The sequence below is a fragment of the Peromyscus eremicus genome, unplaced genomic scaffold (genome assembly GCF_949786415.1).
Source record: "Peromyscus eremicus unplaced genomic scaffold, PerEre_H2_v1 PerEre#2#unplaced_75, whole genome shotgun sequence".
Classification (NCBI taxonomy): domain Eukaryota; kingdom Metazoa; phylum Chordata; class Mammalia; order Rodentia; family Cricetidae; genus Peromyscus; species Peromyscus eremicus.
Window position 1 is genome coordinate 440,852 of NW_026734316.1, and position 13,737 is coordinate 454,588.

At 41.2% G+C, this 13,737-nt stretch overlaps 1 long non-coding RNA gene across 1 annotated transcript; it reads left to right on the top strand.

Moving 5' to 3' along the window:
* Window positions 1-207: 207 nt before the first annotated feature.
* On the top strand, window positions 208-1,673 carry LOC131901395 (uncharacterized). The gene is made up of 2 exons (XR_009376514.1): window positions 208-1,292; window positions 1,491-1,673. It is a non-coding gene; the product is annotated as an uncharacterized LOC131901395 (long non-coding RNA).
* The last annotated feature ends 12,064 nt before the right edge of the window (window positions 1,674-13,737 follow it).

The following is a 13,737-nucleotide window of genomic DNA, read 5'->3' on the forward strand; positions in this document are numbered from 1 at the left end:
TTAAAGTGGGTGAACATTCCTGGCTGTTTTGTTCTTATATTATTGGGTGATGGGCTTGGGATGTAGGTTTTTGTACATGTCAAGCATATGCTGTTGAACTGAGCTTCACTCATATCTTGAATTTTAAAATTTGGCACAGGTTGTCATTCCATTTCTTTATTTGGCATGTCTTCATGATTTTAATATTGCTTGAGCCATGTGAATCATTGCATTGCAGGTGCATGAACTTCCTCTTGCCTGTTACATTTATTTTGAATTTTTAAATGAATATGAGTATTTTATCTGAATGCATGGATTTGCATTATGTGGGTACCGGGTCCTCACAGTGATCAAAAGATGGTCTCAGTAACCCTGAACTTGGAATAATGGATAGTTGTGTTCCCTCATATAAGTACTGGCAATTGAGCCCACCTCTATCCAACACCAGCAAGAGCTTTTTACTAGCTTTCCATCTCTCTTGCCATGTGTTGATTATTTATGATCAAAATTTAAATGCCTAATGCTTTCATGTTTTATTTTATAACTATTTAAAACTATTATAGTACCTTTTAGTAAATTCATATTTTTGTTATAGTTTGAATTGGGGCACTTCAGGATTCTTGATGACTACAGAACTAAAGTAAATGCATAACACTTTGTAGGAACTACAGGAAAAACTTCTTAGTTCTTTCGATCTTTCTTTTTCTACTGATTTTTGCTTGGGAGACAGAATCTTAACATGTACTATTGGTTTGCCTAGACTTGATTGCATACACTAGGCTGGGATTCAACTCAGAGGCATTTCTCTTCTGAGTCTTACATTTAAAGGCAAGTGCCAATACACCCAGTTTATCCATCTTATTTTTCTTCTCTACAGTTAGTAATTGTTCATACAATTTCTCTCATGTGTACTCTGTACTGTTAATCTGTTTAATTGTCTCTCTATGTTTGTCAATAAACATTTCTCTTGCAAGGTGATATTCCATTCTAATGGTACAGAAATGACAGAAGTGATCCTCTTATTCAGTTTCCTTCTAAAGTGACTTGTTGACTACATTATAATTTGTATGTCATGAAAGAAGTGTGAGGAGCATCAGAATTATTTGACTCTACTCTCAAAGAAGTATACATTTACATTGTTGTCAGTATTATGGTTTCTCTTGTACACATGTATGGGATATTTTAGAATGCAGTGACCTAAGATGATGTGCATGTCTACTTCATTTGGGAAGAATGGACTTTACTGGATCCTTCCCAGAAGAATCTCTACAAAGATGTGATGATTGAGACCTACACGAACCTCACTATTATAGGTAAGACAGTGTATTTTCCTTCACATTTTAAAATAAGAGGACAACTGTCCTTAGGTTTTAGATGCTGCTCTGTCATTTGATTCAGAAATAATATTAGGTGAATAAATTAGTCATATTCTAAGATTCACTGAAGATAGTAACATAAATTTTGGACAGTTTTAAGGAAAATAACATATATTTTCTGGTACTATGTTTTAGGATACAATTGGGAAAACCATAATACTGAAGAGCATCCTCAAAGTTCTAGAGGAGATGAAAGGTAATTTTCTTGTGCTAGTTGATACAAATGTGCCTCTGAAGAAATTAAAATGTGTCCTGGATGTTTTAAACAAAAGCAACAGTGTAAATAACACAGATTAAAGTACATCAATGATTATTAAATTTGCAAAGCATTCTTTTAAAAAAAAGACAAGGGAACAGTGACTTACCAGATATTACCATTTGAATCATAGCACCATGGGAAATATGTTATAGAACTGCCAATTAATTCATTTTATCCTACTCATACTACAAAAGTATACATAGTGAAGAGGTGATAATTATATTTTTAATCTTTCTAATAAGCAAATAGTGAATAGTAATGGTATTGTACTTTGTATACTTGTTGTGACTATGCTGCTAAGAGAGGGGGCAGTTAGAGTCAAGAGTCAAATGGCAGTTATTGTGAGGAAACCTTAATCCATATACCACAAGTCCATGAGTACAGAAAGTCACATTGTGAATTGAATGGTAAAAAACTTTTATTGGTTAAGCTTCCTTTACTAGATATGTCATCTGTCTCTCTGGATACAAGTCATATGAGAATAGGGATATGGAAAGATGTAACATTCTCGTTTCTTAGAAGAATGAGAAGATATATAGCAGTCCTCATATTTAATATGCTTGTTGAATTTGATTCAAGTATACAAGTAGTTTTCCAGGTGTATTTTTGATGCATCAACAAAATCACTATGCAGAAAAGTTCTATCAGTAGTAGGACTTGAAAAATTTTCTTTCTGTCCTAGTTCATTTAGTAAATGTATGATGACTCACAGTATAGGAAAATTTATTAATGCAACACAGACATTAAAACTCTGACATTTTCCAGTTCTCTTCAAATAAATGAATAATCTCATATATAAAAATATTCTGTATTTGTGAACCATGTAATATACGATCTTACCATCAAAAGTATCTTCACAGAAGGAACGTGTGATGTTGAACCTGTCATGGTGCTGCACTGCCTTAGCTGCCACCACATGAACTGCAGGGGCAGTGGGAGAACTGGTCCAAGAGTTTTCTAAACCCAAATTTCCACAAAATGAGGGGAAATACAAAGAATACAAAGAGGAGAAGAACTGACACTAAAAGTCTTTAAAAGATGGTTGACCGTTTAATCCAAGCCACAAGAGTGAGTTTATCTTCAATGTGGTAAATAGGCAGCAATTGGAGCACAGAAACTCACATGTCAGGTGTTTTCCCTCTTGAGGTTATACCTCCTATAAGGAGAGAAAAGAAACTTTCAGGCTTAAAATCTGACTTGTCTGAATGGGATCATTTTCTGCTTCCCCGATCCCTGCAAAACACTCAGTTTGGAGCTCTGAAAGGTGGTGAATCTAGAAGACATCCAGTTTATGAAAGATCCTGAAACTTGAACTGAAGTTTGTTTATGTCTAAGGCAATCAGGCATCTACAAAGAGCTGTGAAGTTTTGAAGAATTTTTATGGACGGACCTTTGGGTGTGAAAGCCCAAGGTTCAAATGCCAGAGCAATGCTTGAGGTGTACCTGAGGACAAGCTGGCATGAATTGTACTCAACAATCACTCATCTGTGGGAGTGAGCTACCTCCATATGCCAGAAACTATGGTTGCTTATAACTCCAGTTGCAAGGGCTCTGATTCCATCTTCTGGTCTCTGCAGGTACTGCACACAGACACAAGCAGGTAAACACACATATACATAAAACAAAGCTTAAAAAATGAAATTCTTGCTGGAAGGTAATGGTGTACACTTTTAATCCCAGAACTTGGGAGGCAAAGGAAGGCAGAGCTCTGTGAGTTCAAGGCCAGCATGGTCTACAGAGTGAGTTCTAGGACAGCCAGGGCTACACAGAGAAACTTGTTTTGAAAAACTAAAAAACGTAAAAAATGAAATTCTTTAAAGCCAGGTGGTTTTAGTGGATGCCTTTAATCCCAGCACCCAAGAGGCAAAGGCAGGTGAATCTCTGAGTTCAAGGCCAGCCTGGTCTACAGAGTGAGTTCCAGGAGGGCCACTGAAGCTACAGAAAAACCAAAAATAAAAAAACAAAATTCTGTACAGTGATGTCACAGCCTTAAGATAGACAGCAGTCAGGGCTTAGTTAAAATGAACTTGTTCTGGTCCTTCATAGAAGCATTTGTGGTCTTCTGAGCCAGCTTACTTGTAGGCAAAAGAAGCCTTATTCTCAGGTTAGAATAGCTCAGAATAGCTGTTCATTTGAGACCACCATTCACAGTATAAATAGGTGACTTTCCCATGTCTGTGTTTGTATTTGTGTTCTATGTCCTTTGTGTGAGAATTGTGGCATTGATACATTCTTTAAATATATCTTTTAGGTTATGCATTATGTTCTATTTCTCTTTTAAGTCATGCATCATGATATATTTGTATTTAGATCATACTGCATGATCAAAAAGATAATTTGGCTCTATAAATCTCCATCTGCCTAAGTGGCTAAACTTGCATTCTCCTGGCCCTATTTAAATTGTTCAATGTGCTACCTCAGGTAAGACTTATGAGAGACTTAAGGATGACAGCACAAGTGACATGTAAAATCTGTGCCAGACTGGCTTCTCTTCTGACATTAACCACCACTTGATGCATGTCATTATTTAAGATATTCTTGTTCATTAAACTTTTAGGTGTGTGGAAAAATTTATCCCTGGGGAGGCATATTCTCTTAGAGCAGTACCTCCAGCCTTGTAGAAAAAAAATTCCGAGACAAACTTTCTTATGTTGGATCAGGCAGCCATGAGCACAATCAATTTCACTGTGTTGTCTTTGTGATTGAACCACCTACAATTTTTGATTGAAGAACTCAATTACCACTGAGATTTTAAATTAAAAATTTGGGTTATGTAGTCAACTGTCCATTTGAGTAACAGGAAAAGGATTTTTGTGTGCTTGGAGACTAGAATAGAAAGAATAGTTTACTGTGTACTCTGCTGGCAGAAACAGGGTAGGCAAACAGCTGCAGAAGTCACCATTATGAAATAGGACCTGATAGCGGCAGGATCAGTGATTTTGTAATTCCCCAGCATGTATTGATCCATGTCATGTGAGTGAAGGCAGGCTAGATTTTGGGTGGACAATTTGGGAAGGTTAGCTTGAGCCCATGAATATTGAATTTTGAACAAAAAATTATCCTATGCAGATATTTTCAATCCTGCTTGTCATGGTTGTTTCCATTAGCTGTAGCTGTGTGTGCCAGGTCACAGGTCTCAGCAGCTAACTGCACATAGGGCCATGGTGATCTTATTAATACCATTCCCTCTACCCAAGAATGGTGTTTCCTTTTGAAAGTCAGTAGAGCCTTGTGTTTTTTTCAATTCTATTTATCTTTTTAAAAAGACAATTATTTGTTTCACTATCAAAATTTGATTTTGTTTAAATGCATCTGGGCTCTAATCTCTTATTTTCTTCTATTCTCAATTTTTTTTCAGGTCACTAAGAATTTCTTCCCATTTTTCTCAAGTGAGTTGATTATTTACTTCTGTTTAGAGCAATGTCTCCTGTTGCTTAGGCTTGCCTCATACTATGCAGTTGAGAATTGGTTTGAACATCTAATTCTGCTTCTGCTGGCCAGTGTGGAAAGAAAGTTCTGCAAACTGCTTCAAGACTGGACCTAAACTGGTCATTGTGAAGTAAAAATATACTGGTAAATGAGTGTCCTCCAACTTCCTCTGATTTTATTGCAAACTTCCATATGAAGAGGGACCTGTGTAAGAATTGAATTCACTGACCAACTTTAAAGCAGGTGCACTGTCCTTACAGAAAGGGATGGACAAGAAGAAGCCTCAAAGGTCTTTGCCTTTGACACTAGCTCACATTAGAAATAAGTAGTGAGGTGATCAATTTTATGTATTTTAGATGATTATTAATTGTTCTGACTGGCCATTTGCATCCAAAGAACAGGGAATTGAGAATGTGAATAAAGAACTGAAATTATCACAAAACCAAACTACAGTAGTTACACTAGTTTGACCAAAATAGAACTGGACAAAATGGTGTAGCCCTGCCTAAAAGAACTATTGTTTTACAGGTTTAAGATGAACAACCTGAGAGAAAATGTGTGACTAAACATGTGGTGTGCTCTAACACAAACCCCTAGTCTCTGAAGCACATGGCCATGTAGCCTGTTTCAATATTTTAAAATAATTTTTGGGGATTATATTACCTCATTTGCATTGTTGCTTTTCTACCTCTAAGCCTTTCCATAGACACTTCAATGTTTTTTTTAATTCATGGTCTCCTTTTCCTTAAACAATAGTTACTGTTTAATGTGACTTAAGTTTGGCTGCAGGATTTCTGAGCTATGAAGGAAATGGTAGGCTGCACTGGCCAGTGATCTCATGGAAGAGGAACAGAAAGTGCTCTGAGAGACTGGAATAGTTGCTACTAAAATACGCATTTCCCAGACTACAGTACTGTCTGCCCCTAGGGTAGAACCCAGAGCTGTGAAGCCCTGTGCTGCTTTAGTCATTTGATCTTCCCTTATCTAGGAGAGAAGCTACTACTGCCCTCAGGCCCTGTTGGAGACAAGCTATTGAGGAACTTTGGGCAAGCCTAGCAATCAGGAGCACCAGTGGGAGGTAGATTATGAGTTTTTTCAAGGGTTCTCCTCTATTTCAGACACAGGGAACCATGAGGTAGACCATCAGCAATGCCATGGAGAGTGGGGATTCATTGCCTTCCATGTAGGAGGAGCAGGATGGCTGAGCTGTCAGATCTGCTGGGAGTTCAATGGATCATGTGAAAGACTGCTTCTGTTGGAGAAGCAAAGAAAGAAAGAAAAATGTCACCATGAGGCAGTCTCAAATAAATGGAGGGTTGGCTGAATGAAACCTTTCCTAGCATGTGTGAGTCCTATATTCAAATTTATCATGAAAAGGTACAAACAAAAATTTGGGCTAGTGAGATGCTTCAGTATGTGGGTAAAGGTGCTTGCCTTAACCCTGCATCTGCAGGGCCAGTGTGGTGGAGGGTGAGAACCAATTTCCGTAAGTTGTCCTCTGACAGCTCTATGGACATGTTGACTTGAACCCTGTCCCTAATAACATAAAAATGTCGTGTGTTAAAATGTCACCACAAAACTCAGTATTTGCACAATCAATGCTAATTAAAATGTTTCAACCAGGTGATGGTGGCACATGCCTTTAATTCCAACTCAGGAGGCAGAGGAAGACAGATCTCTGAGTTTGCGGCCTGGTCTACTGTCCAAGTTCCAGGACAGGCAGGGATACATACAGCTACTCTGTCTTGAAAAAAAAACAAACCAAACCAAAACTTAAATAAATAAAAATAAATGCTTCAAAAGCATATCCTTAATAATTTCAGAGTGAAAATGCCATGTTTTGTAACCAGATAACACCCCTAAATGTCATGCATGAAGCCTTGTAGGGAAACTGGAGAATATCCACATGGTAAGGCAGGCCATGGTGTTCAGGGCCTTGATAACCCTCAACATCAGCATACCTTTGACACTGACTCATGATTCCACAAAGTCAAACCATGGGAAGGTTCTACACTCTCACCTGGAATATGGAAAGCCTGGTTTCCATCTCCACAGGCCTGTGAACATACATGACCAACAAGCAGGGATGGATATGGTAGCCCAAGTCCTTAGTCCCAGCCTTCAGGCGGAAAGAAGCAGGTGGATCTCTGAGTTCCAGGCCTGTAAGGACTATGTTGAGAGACCCTGTCTGGAAAAGAAAAAGAAAACTGTATAACGGAATATTGGTCTTTTTGAAAGCAAATCAAGTAATTCTGCTCATCAAGAAAAAACTGCTGGTTGCAGATGCTGGCAAATGGCTGTAAATAAACCCTCAGACAGTAGTGAGAAAATGTCCAACTTAGAAAATATTTGAACAGAAAGGTCAGCAATGATATGAGAATATAATGACCAATAAGTGGGGCTGGGGAGACACTCGGAGGGTTTGAGCAGTCACTCTGCAATCCTGAGGACCTGAGTCTGAATTCTAAGCACCTACATAAAAACAAATCCTGGAATGTCATTGAAGCCTCTAAGCCCAGCAAGGGATAAAGGACATAAAAGTATCCTGAGAGCATGTAGCTCAGTGAAACCCTGTCACAAAATGAAGATACATGTTATTTCTCCCTGGTATCCATGTTTGCATATATGGTTGTACAATCTCATATGGTCACACCTGTGACACACACACACACACACACACACACACACACACACACACACACACACAAGACAAGCAATGGGTAGAGGGCAATGCCCACAATCAACTGAGGTGGCGATTGAAATTAGAGGAGAAACCAGAGGACCTGACCAAGAGGACTGGCCCAGTGTGCCTGAGGGAAACGGGAAATGGTGTGGCAGTTTTAATAACCACTGGGTAGGTTTGGTTGCTGCCAAACATGGGTCTCTATGAGGCAGTTTCTGGGAGAAATGGAAACACAATACAAGCTGAGCACCCTTAATCCAAAACCTGAAATCTGAAGTTTGAGAACACTGAATTTTAGATACAGGTGTCCCTGTGCCTCATTATAGGAAATGCTGCTCAACCGGAAGTGGCTTTACTCAGGACATGGAGATAAGATCCTCCAAGAATTCTCAACCAGTCAGAGGACACCTCCCTGGGCCACACCATCTGAGATCCACTCAGCTTCAGGAGAAAGCTGCAGGTGTTATCATGACAACATAGACACTCAAGAATCCAGTCAGATCTAGGGGCCACCATCTGGGGCCTGGATGAAACTCAGTTGCAGCGTTCTGTTGATGCACCAGACACAAAACTCCTGCCAGCCAAGCCTTCAAGGCAGCATCAGCTACATGAATAGAAGCAAAGATAATTAGCTTGTGGAAGCTGTCTGCTGAGTGATGTGAAAATCCTTTTCCTCAAGGCAGACATCCAGTCATACTTCTACCCTCTCCAAGGCACAGTCCAGGCAGAGGCAAAGATAACATTTGGATTATCATAAACCAAGATTCGAGCAGGGGATGACCTTGTCTGTGTTCAGCAGTGAGCTCTGATTTTGCCAGACAAAAAGAAAGCCTATTATCCAGGGGTGAGGTGTCACCACAGGAATATACTTGCAGCTGACTGATCTCTCCAGGACACTCCCTAACCTAAATATGTGTTCCCTATTCTTGCTGTGCATTGGAGCTAAAAATATTATACAGGAAGTTCCCGAAATGGACATCACCAAAGTTGTACATTTTACACCATTCTGGTTGGGATAGCAAAACCTCCAATGCCAGAAGTGCTTGTGACCTACACCAAATGCCCACTGTCAGTGCCCATCACTAAGGAGCCTCTTGAGTTACAGAAGGGATGGTGCTGAAGGACAGACTTAACAGAATAGAGGTCCGCAAAACCAAGAGGGCCCACAAATGACATGCGAGCACACATCATGGAGACTGCCTAATGCTGGGACTCATGACTATGCCCAATCCTGGAGGCCACAGGTACCTGGTAAAGGCCCAAATGGTGTCCTTCTAGATGGGGCTGTGGCTTCCCATGTGCCCTCAACCCCCACCCACTCACAGTGGCTTCAGGAGTAAGGGACTCCATTACTTTCTTTGTTTTCCTCTTGTGTTGCCAGAATCTGGACTCAATCACTCTTCCTCCTACAAATGACACAGTGTTTGTCCTAGAACATGAATACTGCACCATGAAGACACAGAACATGAACAAGACCACACAATGGAGAGCTAGGGCCACTGGCTCTTCATGCTGAATGACAGGAAAAGAATCAACCCTTCTGTTACCTGCAGACTGGCTCCTTCAATCTCCCCAGGTATGCACAGGGCAGCTACTGCATGTAGTAACCTTTATATGATACTTAGTGTTTACAAGCCATTGATAGAATGCCTCCTGTATGCAGGAGCTTGGAGAAGAAGCAAACATCAAGTAAAAGATAAAAACACCCTAGAAAGTAAAAGCTAGAGCCACTGGGATGGCTCGGTGTGTAGAGGGCTTCATAGGGATGGCTCATTGGGTAGAGGACCTGCCATCAAAGCTGACATCTTCAGTTAAATCCCAAGTGGAAGGAAAGAAACAACTACCAACAGCTGTCCTCTGACTTCCACATGTGTTCCCATGGCATCTCCGCAGCACATCACTTCAAGTAAATTGGTGTAATTGTTAAAAAGGGGACAGGAGATATGGCGTGGTGGTTGAGTGCTTGTTGCTCCTGCAGAGGACTGGAATTCAGTTCCCAGCACCCGCATCGAAGCCTACAACCATTTCAGTTCTAAGGAATTCAATGCCCTCTCTGGCATCCAGAAGCATCTCCATTCATGCGCACATTCCCTCACCTTCCCCCAAACAACAACAACCAAAAAAAACAAACAATGAAAACTCCACACTATCTCATGTTGACTCCTCCCTGGTAGAGTCCATCTCTATTTTGTGCTTCACCCCTTGTCCTGGTCAGGGTTATTATTGCTGTGATGAAACACAATGAGTGAAAAAAGCAAGTTGGGGAGAAAAAGTTTTTTGGCCTATACACCTATATCACTGTTTATCATTGAAGGAAGTCAGGACAGGAACTCAAACAGGGAAGGAACCTAGAAGCAGGAGCTGATTCAGAGTCTATAGAGGGGTGCTGCATACTGGCTCGCTTCCTCTGTGGTGATTCTAGCTTTTGTCAACCTGACATAAAATCAGCTAGTGTATCCCTAGTAAAGCTTGGCTGACTGCTGAGATCTTGAATTTCCTGACTTCTTATTCTTTAAATCAGCAGAGAAAAAAAGATCCCTTCCTGTCACCATCTGGCCTGGCCCAGCTTGAGGCCAGCAAGACCCAACTATAGCACAGCCTCACCCATGGCCCTTGGATGGCCCTGCTTCACTCATGGTTGCATTCTTCCCCCCACATTGCAGTCTCTCCCTCATTCCTATTTTCCCTCATCTCCTAGGCTCAGCCCTTCAGTCTTCATCAGAATGGAGATTGTCATGGAAAAAAAGGACTCCCTGCCCAGGGAGACTCTACAGCTCCACTATGCTTAACCCCTGTATGACCCCTGGGCTCTGGGAACTCTTGGGCTACCCCAGCTCCATAGACACTGCTTGCTGCTCTCTTTCACCTGAACCCTACTGCCCTGCTGTGCTTCATATAAGCACTGTAAGGTCTCTGCTCTTGTTGCCTGTTCCCCTATGGTCCTTTGCTGTGCTTCAGATACTGTGTTGAACTTTCTGATTATAGCAAATCCCAACATGGCCCTGCTCCTGGTTCCAGCAGCCACCACCAGCATAGATCATGGGGCCACTGGCTGCTTTGGGCCCAGGACTAAGAGCTCCTTTTTCCTTAAAGGGTCACTCCAGGCTGAGACACACTGGTTTGCTGCTGGGTCTTTCAAACACAAACCCTCCATGCCTCTGAACACTCCTGGGTCCAGCCCCTCAATGCAAACAAACCAGTATCTTCTGCTGCCTTCCTTGCCCTGCCTCTTCAGGCACAAATGCCCCATCAGAGCAGCCTGGGTCTCACTGGGTTTCTGATGTGCCATATGACTTTCCTTCCCTGGCTGGGGATGTCTGCATGCATGATTTATGGCTGCAGCTGCACATGGATGCAGTGCCTGACTGTGTTTACCAAGCTGGCCTCACATTCCTGGTTTCAGGAGATTCTCCTGCCTCCCAAGTGCTTGGAAACAGGTATGTGCCACCATGCTGGCTAGAAAATAGGTTTGATCAAGGACACATACCTGATGTTCTTGCTATTTCCAAAAGTTGGGACATCAACATTCTGAGTGTCCAGCCATCTTGGACTTTGTCTAACAGTGAGGACTCCATGAAGACACTGTCACCCTGAGGACATCCTGTGTTAAACAAATCAGACAGCATGCATACATGTCAGAGGTTATAAACAAAAATGTCAGGCTGTCATTACTCAATGGTATGGTGCTCAATGGACATGGTAAGGGCCCTAGTTCCATCCCTGCCATCACAGTAAATAAACATCTGCTGGGGATGTAGCTCTGCTAGTATCATGGAGAAGTCCCATATAAGACCACCATCATGGCCAAGCGGTGGTGGCACACGCCTTTAATCCCAGCACTCGGGAGGCAGAGCCAGGCGGATCCCTGTGAGTTCGAGGCCAGCTTGGGCTACCAAGTGAGTTCCAGGAAAGGCGCAAAGCTACACAGAGAAACTCTATCTCGAAAAACAATACAAAACAAAACAAACAAACAAACAAAAAAAGACCACCATCATGTATGCAATCAGCAAGAATGCTTATTATCTCAAGAAAGTTTCCAGGATGCTGGGGCCTGCCATCCTATGTAAAGGCAAGATGGTGAAAAATGTGAGAGAGATGTATGCATTCCTTTTAATCACAGCTGAAGGTGAGTGTCCAAGGAAGTCAGCTCATCTTAGATGTGATAGACTTATGCTAGTGGCAATCATGTTAGTAACTTTTAATTTGCCAGGGCTAGGTAGTTGTTGATCAGGCTATAGTTTTCCATTTTGGTACATGCCTGGACAAGTTCTAGGCTTTGTCATTCATCTTCTGTCAAAGATGGCTGGCCTAATGCATTGACCATAGGGGCTAGCTCAGTGTCCCAGGCCTGGTGTGCCCTATCTCCCTTGTCTTTGTGGTCAGAGGCACTAGTAATTAATTGTTCTTTGCTCATGGCTTCTCCTCAGAAACTGCCTGCCTAGTCTCAGCAAATGGAAATTGAGGTCTGACCTCTGAGAGGAGATTGATCAGCCTGTTATAGCATCTTCTTGCTCCTCTGATTCCCCCCTTGAGTAGTGCATGATCTCAAATCTTGGAGATGTTTCTAATTGGTTAAAGAAAAAAACTTCGTCACAGGGTAGCAGACTATCATGGAGACTCATTGGAAAAGGATGCAAGAGTCTTTTGTGTGAATTAAAATCTTAACATTAACATAGGGGGTTTAAGCCAGAAGTATAGCTCATCAGGTATCTTCTGGTCGGATCAGGAAGCTGGATCCCATTGGTGTCTAAGTGAGGTTGCAGAGTTGGGAATAGCCATGCAGACATTGTTCTAAACAGAGACCATTTTCCCATTACCAGTGGCAAAATGAGCCTCCCTTTATTTGGTTGTGATGATCTGCAAGCTTGTCATAGGTTTGGTCCAAGGGCTGACATTGGGACTTTAGCATCATCAGTTTAGTGGTACCCAGACAGGAATTATCATTGAGTTAAGGCATCAGTGATGCAAGAGCCAACAGCAATTAACAGAAGCAGAAGGGCCTAAAGCCTTTGATGGCTGACAGACTTCCTTATCGAGAAGGAACTTGGAAATGAGAATGAGCATTAGTAATTATTATTATTATTATTATTATTATTAGTAGTAGTAGTAGTAGTATTGGGTTTCAAGACAGGGTTTCTCTTTTTAATTTTTTTGTGCCTGTCTTGAATATTGCTCTGTAGATCAGGCTGTCCTTGAACTCACAGAAATCTGCCTGGCTCTGCCTCCTGAGTGCCAAAATTAAAGGTCACCATCAGTAATTACTTTATCTCAGGTTTCATATGACAAGAAATTACCTTTAGATGTAACATTCCAAGGGGAGAGGTGGAACAAGGGTGATGTATTGGCTTCTGTAATTACTTCCTGCTGACATTGGCACATTATTGTCAGGGCCTTGGAAGGCTAGAATGTTAATCAAATGTAAGGAGGCAATTTAGAAACCTCTGGTTCATTGACCAGCTGAAGAAACAGCATTTGTGTCAGTTGGATTAGTTTATATCAGCTTTCATGAAGTTCAGGGCTCATACTCATATAGAGCAGGTTGTCATTAACAATTGATGCTTGGATGTGTCTGTCAGCAAAGTGCAAACCTGTGGAGACAGATATAAACTAGGAACAGAAGTTAAAATTTATGATCTTATTTGGAAGTTTTAGACCCATATAATGCAAGCCTTTATGTCACCAGACCTTTATATTTCTCAGACCCTTGTCAGTGCCACCGAACCTGTCAAACAATACCTGAATAGGGGAGTGTGGATTAAGAAAAGACAGATAGAAAAAACAGAGACGTACAAGAAAGAAAAAGACATAAGATAGATTTGGGAGGACTGTCACTGAATACTGTTGTATCCAGTTTACTCTGCCCTTTGCTTATATTCAGCCGAGCAATAGACAAGGATGCATCATCAAAGAATACAATATTGTTACAGACTTCTTTATCTGGAGGTTCTTTGAGTTTAAGGAACAGTTAAGCCACTTCCCTGCAACACAGATCTTAAAAGGTCTTATTAATA